Source organism: Myxocyprinus asiaticus, chromosome 28 (genome assembly GCF_019703515.2).
Source record: "Myxocyprinus asiaticus isolate MX2 ecotype Aquarium Trade chromosome 28, UBuf_Myxa_2, whole genome shotgun sequence".
In the NCBI taxonomy this organism is placed as follows: Eukaryota; Metazoa; Chordata; class Actinopteri; order Cypriniformes; family Catostomidae; genus Myxocyprinus; species Myxocyprinus asiaticus.
The window spans coordinates 27,489,073-27,503,385 of NC_059371.1; the positions used below are offsets into that span (position 1 = coordinate 27,489,073).

General features: G+C 36.8%; 1 protein-coding gene across 1 annotated transcript in view; it reads right to left on the reverse strand.

Moving 5' to 3' along the window:
* The window catches only part of LOC127419155 (zinc finger protein castor homolog 1-like), a 163,819-nt gene extending 157,739 nt beyond the window's left edge, over positions 1-6,080 (reverse strand). The window contains exon 1 of the mRNA XM_051660326.1: positions 6,070-6,080. The gene's annotated coding sequence lies outside the window, so the exon portion shown is untranslated. The remainder of the gene's footprint in view (positions 1-6,069) is intronic.
* Between the last annotated feature and the right edge of the window lie 8,233 nt (positions 6,081-14,313).

The window sequence follows — 14,313 nt, forward strand, 5'->3', positions numbered from 1 at the left end:
GAATGGTGCAGAAGTATGCAGTTTGGGACGCACCTATTCTTTTTTTTTTTTTTCATCTTTTCCAGTGAACATATTTTAACCTCCTGTAAATAAGATACGTTTATTTTAGGAACAAAATACAAAGACTTGTTCTCACAGAATATATGGTTTATTTTTCGTATGCCCTTGGTAAATAGTTTTTTTTTTTTTTTCTTGTTTTAACAGAAATGTTCCATATGCAATACATTTGGCCATGTTTTTAGAATTTTTTAAGCAATACTCTGGGTTCAGAATAAGTTAAGCTCAATCGACAATACAGTATGTGTAGCATAACATTCATTACCACAGAAAATAATTTTGACTTGTTTATTTAAAAAAATAAAGAACAAAATTTGTGGTTAAAGTAACGCACTTAAAATAGAAGTGAATGGAGCCAGTACATAAACGTTAAAATACACACAAAAGTATAGCAACAAGGCGTAAACATTATATGTGTTAACATGATTTTACTGTGATAAAATTACTTATTAACCTTATCTGTGCAAAGTTATATCCAATATTTTGTTGTCATGACGAAATAATGATGGTAAACCTGTAAGTACTAAAATCTACACTAAAATCAGATAGTACAGAAATTTTATCACAATAAAATCATGTTAACATGTAACATGTTTATGTCTTGTGGCTATACTGTTGAAACAGTGTGTATTTTAATGTTTATGGATTGGCCACATTCACTTTTTTGGAAGTGCGTTATTTTAACCATGATTTTTCTTCTTTTGTATTTTCTGTGGTAATCAACATCATGCTACACACATTGTCGATTGAGCTTAACTTGTACTGAACCCCGAATATTTCTTTAAGAATGCTTAAAAAATGGTCAAATGGGTAAAAAATTAGAAGATAACTCAAAATAAACTTAATTCAAGATATATTCTCTGAAAACAACTTAGACAATTTTGCCCCTCAAATAAATGTATCTTATTTTAAGAATGAATATATATATATATATATATATATATATATATATATATATATATATATATACTGGCAGCCAAACGTTTGGAATAATGTACAGATTTTGATGTTTCGGAAGGAAATTGGTACATTTTTGATCAAATCTAGACAGGCCCCATTTCCAGCAGCCATCACTACAACACCTTATCCTTGAGTAATCATGCTAAATTGCTAATTTGGTACTAGAAAATCACTTGCCATTATATCAAACACAGCTGAAAGCTATTTGGTTCATTAAATGAAGCTTAACATTGTGTTTGGGTTTGTTTTTGAGTTGCCACAGTATGCAATAGACTGGCATGTCTTAAGGTCAATATTAGGTCAAAAATGGAGAAAAAAAAGAAACAGTTTTCTCTAGAAACTCATCAGTCAATCATTGTTTTGAGGAATGAAGGCTATATAATGCTTGAATTTGCCAAAACACTGAAGATTTCATACAAAGGTGTGGCTATGGCAGCTGCCTGTAGCTTTCTCTCTCCCGAACTGCCGCATCTCATTGCATTTATCCCTCTCCTTGGCTGATTAGCCCGATTGGGGGCCGGGCGTGCATAGACACCCTCCTCCTTGTCACAAACACAGACTCACAGACACAAGAGATAATTGGAAAAGAGTGTTATGGATCTTAACCCCATTGAGCTTTTGTGGGATCAGCTAGACTGTAAGGTGTGTGAGAAGTGCCCAACAAGACAGCCACATCTATGGCAAGTGCTACAGGAAGCGTGGGGTGAAATTTCACCTGAGTATCTGGATGTGGCAAGGTGGAGACACCCGGCCCCTAATTAGGCTGATGAAGCCTGAGAGGGATAAAGACAACCGGAGATGGCAGTACGACAGAGAGAGAGTTACGGGCAGCTGCCCGACACCTGTGTGGGTGTCTTTTGGTTCAGTTTATAATTAAACTATTATTTATATTACCAAGCCAGTTCTCGCCTCCTCCTTTCCATTGAGAGTGTTACACTGGTGCCGAAACCTGGAAAGGAGGAAGGATGCGCCATAGTAGAGTCCTCGCCACTACCATCCACCCCAACGGAGCAGCCACGGCCATCCGCTGGGGAATGGAGGAGCCCGGCCGCTGACCGTGAGGGGAGGAGGGGCTCCTAACTGACCGCCTGGAGCGGGAGGAGACCCATACCAGCTGCTGAAACGCAGTGGGGTCTGAGACTTTTTTTTTTTTTTTTTTTTTTTTTTTTTTTGTCTTCGGGAAAACAACACAAAAATACTGATAAAGAAATTATGCAGTGTATCCAAATCACAGCATATGCTCATCTTTTCAGCAGGTGAGTTTGATGGTGAAAGAAGGGATAAGGGAGGAAAATTTACAGTTGGAGGAGGAAACAGGGAGGTGGTAGGCAGTAGTTAAGGTAAACACAAACGACTGATGCTTCACAGGCCCAATCAATCTGGCACACCAATCAATCGTGCAGCAGCCATACACTTCGGCCTATCAGAGGCCAGCCACTCACTCAGACGAGCACCTGACTAATACCCACTACAATGTCACTTCTATATTTGTATCCCACTAATCTGCTCTCCGGGCTCCAATCTTTTCCACTTTCTTGCAAATGTATCACTAGACTGAAAGGCCAGTGCCAGATCCTAAGTGCCTAACCCCTTTAAATTAAACTGTGGCATTTCAGATAAAGCCCCTAAATTCCTTATCTCAGCGCTCTGAAGAGTCTGTAAAGACATAGTGTCACTTTTCCTAAAACAGAGGCTGTGACACACACAACACCCCTTCTGGCCTCCCTTTCCTCCATTTAGAGGACAAAATCTTGACAAAAATAGAACAAAATTCAAGTAAGGCACATTACAATACAGACAGCTATCGTTCCACAAGTGCAACCATGATAGCTCTTGATGGCCACTGTCTGTGTGCCAGCAAAATACTGAACACCCAAGCAAACACAGTGTACAAATGATTTTTCAGACTTTTTTGACCACTGCTTCCTGTTCATAACTCAAGAGACATAATGAAGTTCTCAATTGTGTCTTGTTTAAGTATCAACTTTGTTTAAAATGTTTCTCTTAAACTTTCTTTCAAGAAACAATTGCTAAATATATAGTAAGATTATATTTGAAGAGAAATTTTGGAGTTTATATTGAAATCTCTGACTTTTGATTGCAGACTTTGGTATCTTGGCAAATCCGAATACAGTGTTAGTCCATTGAGGCGTGAGATTACTCAAGTCTTTTTTTAAGTCTAAATTTGCTCTCCATTTGATTTCAGTGCTGTTTAGGAGAAACTATTGAGATATTCAAGGGATCTCATTTGTGATTTTTCTTTCCAGTGGGTTCAAAACACCTATAAAAGCTGAAGTTGCAAATAAAAAATTTTCAAAAACTGAATTGGATAAAACAGCTTCTGTTTTCAGTCGGCCTCATGTCAAGTCTTTGTTAGCACACTGTGTAACAGTTACACCAGCTTGTCAATATAGAGATTCATTACCTAATATGGGACCTGAAGCATTCTGAGTTCTTTTGAGTATGTGTGATAATGTGTCCTCTACACTCTCTCTTCCTATTCCTCTCTCTTTTTTATCCCAAGTAGTTAGATAGTTCACCCAAAAATGAAAATCCTCTCATCATTTACTCACCCTCATGCCATCCCAGATGTGTATGACTTTCTTTCTTCTGCAGAACACAAACGAAGAAGAATATCTCAGCTCTATAGGTCCTCACAATACAATTGAATGGTGGCCAGAACTTCTCATAATCCATAAGACTCCAATGGTTAAATCCATATCTTCAGAGGTGATATGATAGGTGTGGGTGAGAAACAGATCAATATTTAAATATAATAAATTCATATTTATTTAAAAAATATTTTAGCGATATTGGATTACTTGGAGGGTTACTTTTACGCTGAGTTAAGTAATTTTTGGAGATTCAAAGTTCTGGTCACAATTCACTTGCATTGTATGGATCTACAAAGCTAAAATATTCTTCTAAAAATCTTCATTTGTGTTCCGCAGAAGAAAGAAAGTCATACACATCTGGGATGGCATGAGGGTGAGTAAATTATGAGAGAATTTCCATATTTGGGTAAACTATCCCTTTAAATCTATCACTTCTAAACATTCAAAATCAATTTTCAATCTGCAACTCATAAGATCACTCTGCTTAAAAATAACAGCTTAAATGAGCCTAAGGTGATTTTCTGGTCTTTGTATTAGCTTGTCTAGCTGGCCTCCCAGATTGCATGTGTCCAAAACCTTCTAAAACCAGCAAACCAGACCAGCCTGGTTTAAGCCTGAGTAAAGCTGGGACATGTTCAAGGTTCAATATGAAGTAGCAAATATTGTAAAACAGCACAACTAAATATACACATTTGCAATATACAGTTTGCCGGTATTCTGCATAAAGGCCAAGTCTAACTATCTAACTAAGTTATTTCTTCCAATGTCAAGAGGTTTACTCTGGTTTTATTTATCAAGGGTGGATTTTTAATGTCCTTTCTTTAGTTTCTAATCTCATTTTGATATTATGTGACTTCCTTCACCCACCCAGCCTATTGTTTTCCCCCCATTTTCGTGAATGAGGTCAAAACCGACTGTTCCTTTTCAGAAGGTCAAAAAACATAATAGGAGAAAAGCACTCTGGACCAAAGGTACTCGCATGCAGTACTACCCAGAGAAACAAATTAACCCTTTAAATGTGTCAAAGCACTTAACACAATCCACCAACTGCATGGCCACGCTGTGTTTAGCTTCAGCCTCTGGTGTTTATTTATCAGCACTGTTATCTAAGCTAGAGGACTGCCTGATTATTTAGACAAGTCACTGGAGTGTTTTCAGAGCCAGATGAGTGAGATCTCTTGTGCACAGCTCTAAGTATGCAGTTTGCTTAATTCCTGACCTTTCACCTCTCAGGGGTAATAATACCACTATATCTTCTCTCACACACAGACATACATCCGCAAAGCATACACAACTATCCAGGTGACTTATAATGAGGATAACTTATTAGTATATACACAGACACACATATGTGGCACTGGCTATGGAGGATTTTGTTTCTAAACCTTCCAAACTGTATCTAACATCGAAAAATTCTCTGAAAACAATGATTTAGTTAATTCTTTATTCAGCAAAAACTTGACTGCTTTGACTGAATGATTTCATCCTTATGCTAGAGCGACATCTTTGTTTCCGTCCATTTAACCTGTAACAATAATTTCTTATTTCTATTACATTTTATGAGTTTTCAGAACACAACTACATGTTCTTGATCAGGATATATGAACAACACTATAATATTTATAAGATTTGACAAGCTGAAGTGTAATTTCTGTGAAAACAGCATCCCCAAAAGAATTGCAAAAATGATGAATAATGTCACCACCACCCACTATTGGTGGAACAAATAGATAGTCCCACCCCAAAATCACAGAATTTGGGCTGGTCTGTATGTTCAAACAAACAGAGAAATGTTTTGATAGCACAACAGAGTCTTAATGTTTACACTTTTCAAGGGAATCAACCTATGAATGGCTTTCTTAAATTTGTTTCTGCATATTAAAAAGAACATAAATCACCGTGAAGGTAGCAAAGAAACTTAGGTTTTAAAGTTGAAGTGTTTTGAAGGTGGGGAAAGAGTAAAAACACATAGCTGACCTCTCCATCAGTTCTCTGTAATTCCTCCAAAGATTAATTTCATTCTTTTCCAATCAGAATGAAAAGTCCCTGACCCTCACTGAAAAATATATTTTTCCTTTCCATTTATTACTTGAGATTTTGAAAAGGAAGCAGATCATTTATAAATGTAGCCCTTTGTCCTGGTTGCGATTTCCTGCTTTTCCCATTTTTTCCAGTTTTGAACAAAACAGCAAGTCCCCTCAGATTTTCCCACTTCTTTTAAAATTTTACACCCAACTTCCACAAGTAAGCCAAACAGTGCTGCACACAGCAACTGCTAAATGAGCTCTCCGAGCAGAAAAGGCAGACTGAAAATAGAGTAAAAATAGAATAAAATCTCTGTTATCCAGCTGTCCCCTTTAAATCACTCACAGCCACTGCACGACAAGCTGTCACAGAGCACACCAGACTGTTTCAGAAGAGAAAAAAGAGACCTCACCATAGGATTTCTCAACCCGAACAACTGAGATATCTACAAGCAAAATGTCTTTAAACTCTTTTTCAGTATGTACGTCTCAGTCCCCCCCCAACCAGAGTTATGAGTTGTGCCATGCATTCCATAGTCAGTGCAAGGCCACTGACTATACAGAGAGATTGTACTAGAATTCAAGCTGTTATGAGTGGGGCATACTCATGTACAGGAAAGGCACACGTGTATACACTACAGCCGTGTAGTTCACACTGACTGAATGAGAGACAGAGACAGACGGTGCACTTGGCAACGTAAAGAACACTGATCCTAACAGTTCTCAAGTTTTCTACTTTATGTAAAGTTAGACGCGTTTGAAGGTTTCAAATATAGCCTCTGCCAAAGCGATTACTTTTAACATTGGCAAGCCCCTGCGCCGCTTCTATGTAGCATTCTTTAACACTTCCCTTTCTAACAGCCATATGCTCTAACGCAAAGTGCAGCCCCAGCTGCAGCAGAGAGGAGAGTATAAATTATCACTATAAATTAACGTGCTGCCAGTGAGTAGTCAGTTTTGCAACCAGCGGCCAAAATTAGTGGCATTTTGTTGTTTTGGAAATTGTTTAAGTGAGGCCTGATTGTTGGCTAGGCGCTCCCTGTTGCAGAGTGTAACAGACTCACAAAACCTGTCAAGAAAATATTAAATTTCACCTCCAAATCAACAGAAACAGTAAGAAATGTAATTGTATTTAACTTGTTAACTAGCACCCCCCTTTTGAAAAAAATCCAAGAAATGTCACATACCATATATATGGCATATCCAAGAATATGTCATATATATGGTTGCAGTTCACGAAGACTTGGTGTATTTTGAGAGAAAAATCACAAAGTTATAGGGAAAAATAGTTTGAAAAGCTTAATGTATTAAAAAATAAAGCCTATTTTTTGAGACCATTAAGATTATTTGCACTGTGACATGACTTTCATGTCAATTAAGCACTTCCTCCCCAATTCATATTACCAAAATGCCACACACACAAAAAAAATCGAATTTACATTACTGTAAAACATCTAATGAAATATTATTTACATTGCAAAATATTCATACATCATAGTAGAAATTGTTGTAATGCCTTTCAATTATGCTGATTTAAATTAAATTAATAGTATTTCAGTATTTTTGCAGTAATATAGTGAAATAATTATTGTATTAAAGTCACTGTCATCTACTGAGAATCACAACTGAGAACTATAATAATTTCAACAAAAAGTAATAATAATAATAATTTTTAAAAAATCATGATAATAATAATAATAAATCCTAAGGAGGATATACAGTAGTTCTTGTGAAATGGTGTCTATGTGCATGATCATTTTTCATGGCTTTAAAAAATTGGTAAAAAATATGGCATGTACTTAACATTTTTTTTATCTATGTAAACTAGTTCATTTCTAAGAAAGTGCATCACCATATGCATAAATTAAGTCAGATAAACATAAGGCCTGTTGCACTTGAAGCACTGCATGGTAACTGCTCTAGCAACAACATAAACGAACCCAACACAAGAGCAAAAAATGTCAGTTTCACTTCAAGGAAGTTCTCTTAATAAGGTAAAAAAGGATGAAGATACATCCCAGGCGCACAGTGTAACCCACAATGTGAATGAAATACATTTTCACTGTTCACAGACATTCCTGTTCCAGAATCTTCAACACATTTTATTCTCTTTAACCTTTTTACTGGGTCAAATGTTGTTCCAGTCAATGTTCTAGTCATTCAGTAAACCAACCAGCACACAGCCACAGGGAGAGGAGTGGTAAGACTTACTCTGCTATAAATCCACAGACAGGCAGGCAGTAGTGTGGGCAGGCAGGCAGGCTGGGGCTGCTTTCTGAAAGGCCCACAATCAAGCACCAGATAAACTGTATTTTGTGCAAGCTGCATTGTCTCTGTCCCTCTGTTCTGCTAATCTAATGTGTTCAACATGGTCTTGGTCACCTTGACTTTGGTTGCCATAGCGCTCCATACAAACATATCCCCACCCAGAAAACACCAAATAAGGCCAAGGGAAAAATCTCATAATCAAAGAGGTGAAAAGACAGAGTGGAAAACGCTGCTAAACTGGGGATCCTGGGGTTAGTTGTCACACAGGGAAGTTGTCACAAAGGCTATATCTCAGTAACAATAAGATTTGGAGTCAAAAGTCAATTTGTGCAAATGTGTGTTTGGTTTCGAACACCTACTTCAAAACCCTCTAGAATATATCATCATATATTTGTTATTGCTCTTGGGTAACTGGCATACATTCAGGCAAGGATCAACTATGTTATGAAGGCAGATTTTTACCGTAAGGATTAAATGTGTTCTTAGGACAAAAGTATTTTTCATAAAAGTCAGGTCAGGTATGTTGGCAAGTTTGTTACTGTTGTAAATGTCATAAATGTATAAAAAAAAAAAAAAAAAAAATGTTAATTACAATATTTGTTTAAAAAAAAAATCTATTTTAGTATATTAGCTTTTTTTTTTTTTTTTTTTTTTGCTCAATATTGCGGATGTAGAAAAAGAAGTCCCACCTTACAGGTAAAAGAGCCAGTCACCTTTTAGATACAGACATCGCCTGCCAGTCAACTCGAAAATGCGCATGCGCTCTAGCTGGTCCAGCCTGAAAATGTTTTTTTTTTTTAGTGTGATCTGAGCTAAAGAAGAACAATTTATGATACCATTGTTGTCAGATTTAACTGCTGATTTGAAATATGTTCTTTGATCGCAATGATGACTCACCGTTATGGAGTTTTCAGTCTTTCCCCATTTAAGTGGATAGGAGCTATACTTTTGCCACTTGTATCCATACAAAATAATAATTTTAAACCATGACTTGCACTGCACATAAATATATAATATTGGCATTATATTCATGATGTTTAGCCAGAGGGGAACTGGCTCCCACAGTGAGCCTGGTTTCTCCTAAGGTTATTTTTCTCCATTAACCAACATCTTATGAAGTTTTTTGTTCCATGCCACAGTTGCCTTCGGCTTGCTCACTGGGTTTCTAAATACAATTATTATTTAATTACTTATTTTTATACACATTTCATAATTGTATTTAACCAAACTACACAATGATGTATTCTAAGACTTTATAGATATTACGGTTTCATTTTCTGTTAATGCATGATCTTCTGTAAAGCTGCTTTGAAACGATGTGTGTTGTGAAAGGCGCTATACAAATAAAAATGACCTGACTTGACATGACAAAATTGTCTGGGAGCATTTCAAAGATGGCTGCTGAGTGGACTGACTTGCCTTAAAAGAGACTTTGGGGACACGTTTCCCTATCAACCCTCGATGTTCACATGAAACCTATGCCACTGGCTTAGTGGCAAGTTCCATTGTGAGAATTTTCCCCCATATAGAGTGACAATATGTTCCGCCATCGGGTCAACATGTGTTCAATTAAATACACCTGGGCAAGAATGGTTAAAATGTTAAATCGTTTTTAATAGCCAAGATTTAAATATATGTGATTATGCGGAAATTTAGACCTACTCTGAGAAATATTCACCAGAGTAAAAAGTGTGACAACAAGCCCCGGTCTCCCTTTATCAGAATAAATCACACTGTACTTGTAATGAATTAAAATGCAGCGTATTACAGCTGGAAATGTAGCGCGATGATGAAGACTAATTATTCGGGGACAATAAACACATTAAACCTCCATCTTTGTGGGTAAATGTTTATGCATTTATAATTATCATTCATATTTAATAAACAAAAGATAAATTTGAGTCATTTAAGACTAAGGCCCTTTAAGTGTGATTGGGGCCAACGATGTTTGTTCTCAATATGACCTTTAAACACTTTGCTGAAACACAGAGGAATGAGACGACGAGAAAGCAGCCATCCTGTCTGGCAGCCGACCCTAGCAGATGCGACTACTGAGGAGTTCAAAGAATTCTGCATGGGGGCAAGGCTATTTACATAATCCTTCAGATATATTCCCCTGCAACCTAATCAAATTATTCACAAGTCTAGCCCCTAACCATGTAGACCCCGCAATGCACAGCCCTTACATTACAGCCCTCTCTCTTCCTTAATCATATCGAACCAAAAGAAGTGTCGATTTTCCCTTTAGAATGGAAGGCAGCCACAGAAAACAAAGCATCGCTATGTCAGAAACACAACACATTCTTTTCCCTCCAGGTCCATTTCGCTTGCCATCTCAAATTAGTCCTCTATTATATTTGCTTTTCATCTGACACATTTAGAGGGAGAATATTGGCTCGCCGAGCGCTAGGGTTAAACAAACTACGCAGCCGATACAAAGAAACAGATAATTTGCCATTCCATTGTGGAGCAGATCATCACAAGTTAATAATTTGAAATAATGTCATTATTTTCCCACAACCACACACTAAATTTGCGCATTATCTTGTCTACTCGACCAAACGACATACACTGAGATACCCTAAAATGCCCTGTGCGTGATTGGCTTGATACTTTTTCATTCACTTATCCTGACGCCAAGCGATTGACAAAACCTTATTCAAACAATAGTATCAAAAAGGCATATTTAAACACTGATTTCTAAGCTTGCAATATGAAACTTGTCTGAGCAAATGCTTATGTGTGTTATCTACAACTCCTAATTCTGTGCAATGCAGTATGTTGCAATTACAGCTTTGTCTCAATAACAATAGGCCCCAATGCTACGCATCACCACGGTTACGTCTGGCACCGAAGGGGTTAAGTTGTCAGCCTTCATCAACAAAGTTTACATCATATGTGCGGTCAATTTTCAATGACTTCTTTTCCCATGTTGAAATAAACTATTTTATGTCTCCAAATATGCAGATCATTTTGCTTAATGAAAGATGCTTGACGTCTCCAATCCAATTAATATGCAAATGCAAGCGAGGATTTATTTGTGACATTCTGTATGGGTGAGAGAAAACAAAAAGACCTCTTAACAGTAACACTAATTGCTATGACTGATTGTCACATATCATCATTCACTCTGAATCTCCTAAATACCACATTTCAGATAAAATTCATGCTTGTACTTTGTGAGTATTTATTTACAAAGGGATCATATAGATCAGAGCATCCGGCACTGAGCACAGACCGCTCTCTACATGGCAAGGGCTTTGGGATAAACAGCCCTCTCCCCATCTCTTTCAGTAATTCTGTCTTTCTCTTTGTCTAAATGGAACACCTTGCTCTGAAAAAGGAAAAGATTATGTTTTACGAGGAAAAACATTAAAAAAACTAAAATCAGTGTTTTATATTGTCTACACAATATATTTGGTTGCAACGGCAATGAGGGTACATGACACAAAGTTTCAAGCAGTTTCAAAAGTGTGCGATTTGACATGCTATGGACTTTAATTCTTCTATAATTGTTATACTGTACATACACATATTAACTGACCGACTAGTATTTGAATATTTTAGAAATGCATTTGTCACACTGCGGGGCCATTTAAAATGAACTAGTGAAGGCCAAAAAGTGATTTAAGGAATAATCTGGGTTCAATACAAGTTAAGCTCAATCAACAGCATTTGTAGCATAATGTTGATTACTACAAAAATGTATTTCAACTTGTCCCTCCTTTTCTTTAAAAAATTTAATTAAATTAAAAATCTGGTTTTCAGTGAGACACTTACAATGAAAGTGAATGGGGCCAATCCGTAAACATTGAAAAATTGACTGTTTCAAAACAGTGACTTAAAAAAGATGTAAACAATATGCGTGTTACTTTAACATGAAAACATTTAAAAAAAATAATTGACTAACATTTCTGTGTACAATTATATAAAATGTTACAAATCCAGTGCATGACAATGTAACGTTGAAAACTCTAAAACCCTGAAACAACTGTAAAAATGACTTTTTAAATAAAGTAAAAATTATAAGCTTTACATTTATGCATTTAAAATCCCTCCAAAAATGTCCCCCATTGACTTCTATTGTAAGTGCCTCACTGTAACCTCTATTTTATTGTTGAAATTATTTTTTGTGGCAATCAACATAAGCCACAAATGCTGTTGATTGAGCTTAACTTGTTTTGAACCCAGAATATTCCTTTAAAACAATGTCGGCCACTTACAGGACCTGCAATATACACTTTTCCTTATACTGGTATACAAAAGTCAAATGCAGTAACTACATATTTTGTCAAAATTAAGTTTTGTAATAAATGGTGTCTTTTCGTCTATTTTCTGTCCTGTCACAGATGGGTTTGGTTCAACTATGATCAGATTAAAAAAAAAAAAAAATACAATTGAAGAGACTACAAAATCCAAACTAAAACCTAGTAACTTTGAAGCCATTTTCTCAGTTTCATTGTTGAGGTAGTTAATGCCTTTTGCCTGTGTATGACAGCATATGCACATAGTATGTAAATTTTAATCTAAAAATGTGATGTTGAGTAAAAGAAAAACTTTATGGACATGCAATGCATTAACTACCAATGTGCGCTTCTAAGCACTTCAAAATTACTCTACTTTTCTTTTTAAACTTCCTGTATCTTAGAACCCCTCACGCCATCTGAATGGTCAATAAATGTACTCATGCAGTTTGGTCTTTATTACTTTATTACTGTATTTATTACTCAAAAAATCACTAATGCAGCTTCACTATTAAAAACATTTAATGGACAGTGCAATATAATGTGTTGTTTGCATCATCCTATGGCTTTAATGTCTGAGGCAATATACAATATGCAGTGTTCATCTCATGCAGTGTGACTGACTTAAGATATAAGATGTGGCTTTATAAAACAGCTGAATAAAACAGCCACTCCACATTTAAAGAATTAGGCACAGTTATGCCACTGTGAAATTATTCCACTGTGACCAAAAATGAAAATGCAAATTTAACTCAGTATAACAAAGTTAAAACTGAAGTGTGTCATTTTTTAATGTTATAAAAACTACTTTTTTATCCATAAGTAAGCCATTTGTAGGTTGACTTCTCCCATAAAAAAAAAGAGTAAGAACTGTGTCTCTGTGGCATTATCAAAAGATTGCTCTGTTTGTTTGGGCATCCTGACCGCCTTGACACAGCAACATTGGTTCAACCTATTGCATGAATGTGGGGTGGGACTACCTCTTAGTCTGAACAATGGCAGCAGAGGAACTGTTCAGGGAAGATGTATGAAAACAATCATTATATTTCCATTCTGTTTTGTTGTACTGGTGCAGAAATTACACACGCTGCAGTCATGGAAAGGGTTAAAATGGCACTGTTACCAATCATATGTGTCCATTCCAAACAAACACCCTGAAGGATTCTACACTGAGAGGAAAAAGTAACAAATTAGTCCAGAATGATCAATCTGCAGCCATTTTATCCTTGTTTTTGAAGCTAACCTCAGTCTATAAAACTAACTAGAATGTAATTGGAAAATTGTTAATAATGGTCTTGAAAAAGACACTTTATCAATGGAGATGCAGTGGCAAAGCTGTCATGCTTAGGATGTCACACTGCCACTGACAAATGACTTGACTTAAGATTGAGTATATAATACAGAAACTAATTGGATAACATTTCTGATAACTGAAGGAAACATTTCCATGAATTTAGTATGACTCAACTATTCTTACTAAATACAGCAATAATAAGCCAAAAACATGATCAAATTTAGTGTCACAGTCCTGTCACTCTGTCAGTCTGGGTTTTTGTCTGACAGGACCGTGGCATCATCGTCTCATGTCTGTCTTGTGTTTCGTTGTCTGACTTTTTGTGAGCGCACGGTTTCGGTTGTATTCCCTGCCGTGCGCTCGTCGGTCTGTCTTGTTTCGTGTCTGGAGTATGGTGTCTGATTCAGTTTCGGTCCGTGTAGGGATCTGGATACTCATGCTCCATGTCTGTCTGTTATTGACGTAAGTGCATCATGCTTATGTCATCTTGGTAGCGTGTTGCGCACCTGGGTCGCGCACTGTCTTCATGTTGTGCTGAGGTTCGGTAACTTCGGTCTGAGATTTCGGGTTTGTGTGTGTCCGAACTCTCGCACAGGTTTCCTGTCTTGTTTTTGTCGCCTGGTGTGTGCATCGCTTGGCGTGTGCCTCACGATGTACGCTCGGGTTTTGTTTAATGTGAGAATGTGTGGCATCACTTTGTTTGCCATTGCTATGCATTCTCTCGTCTTGTTTGCCGGTTGGCATGGGCGTATATTGCCTGTTGTCTTGACGATGTGTGCTTATGCCATTCGGATGTTTTGTTGTCTTGTGAGAGCACGTGGTTTTGTTTTGTTTCTGTATTGCCGCGTGTC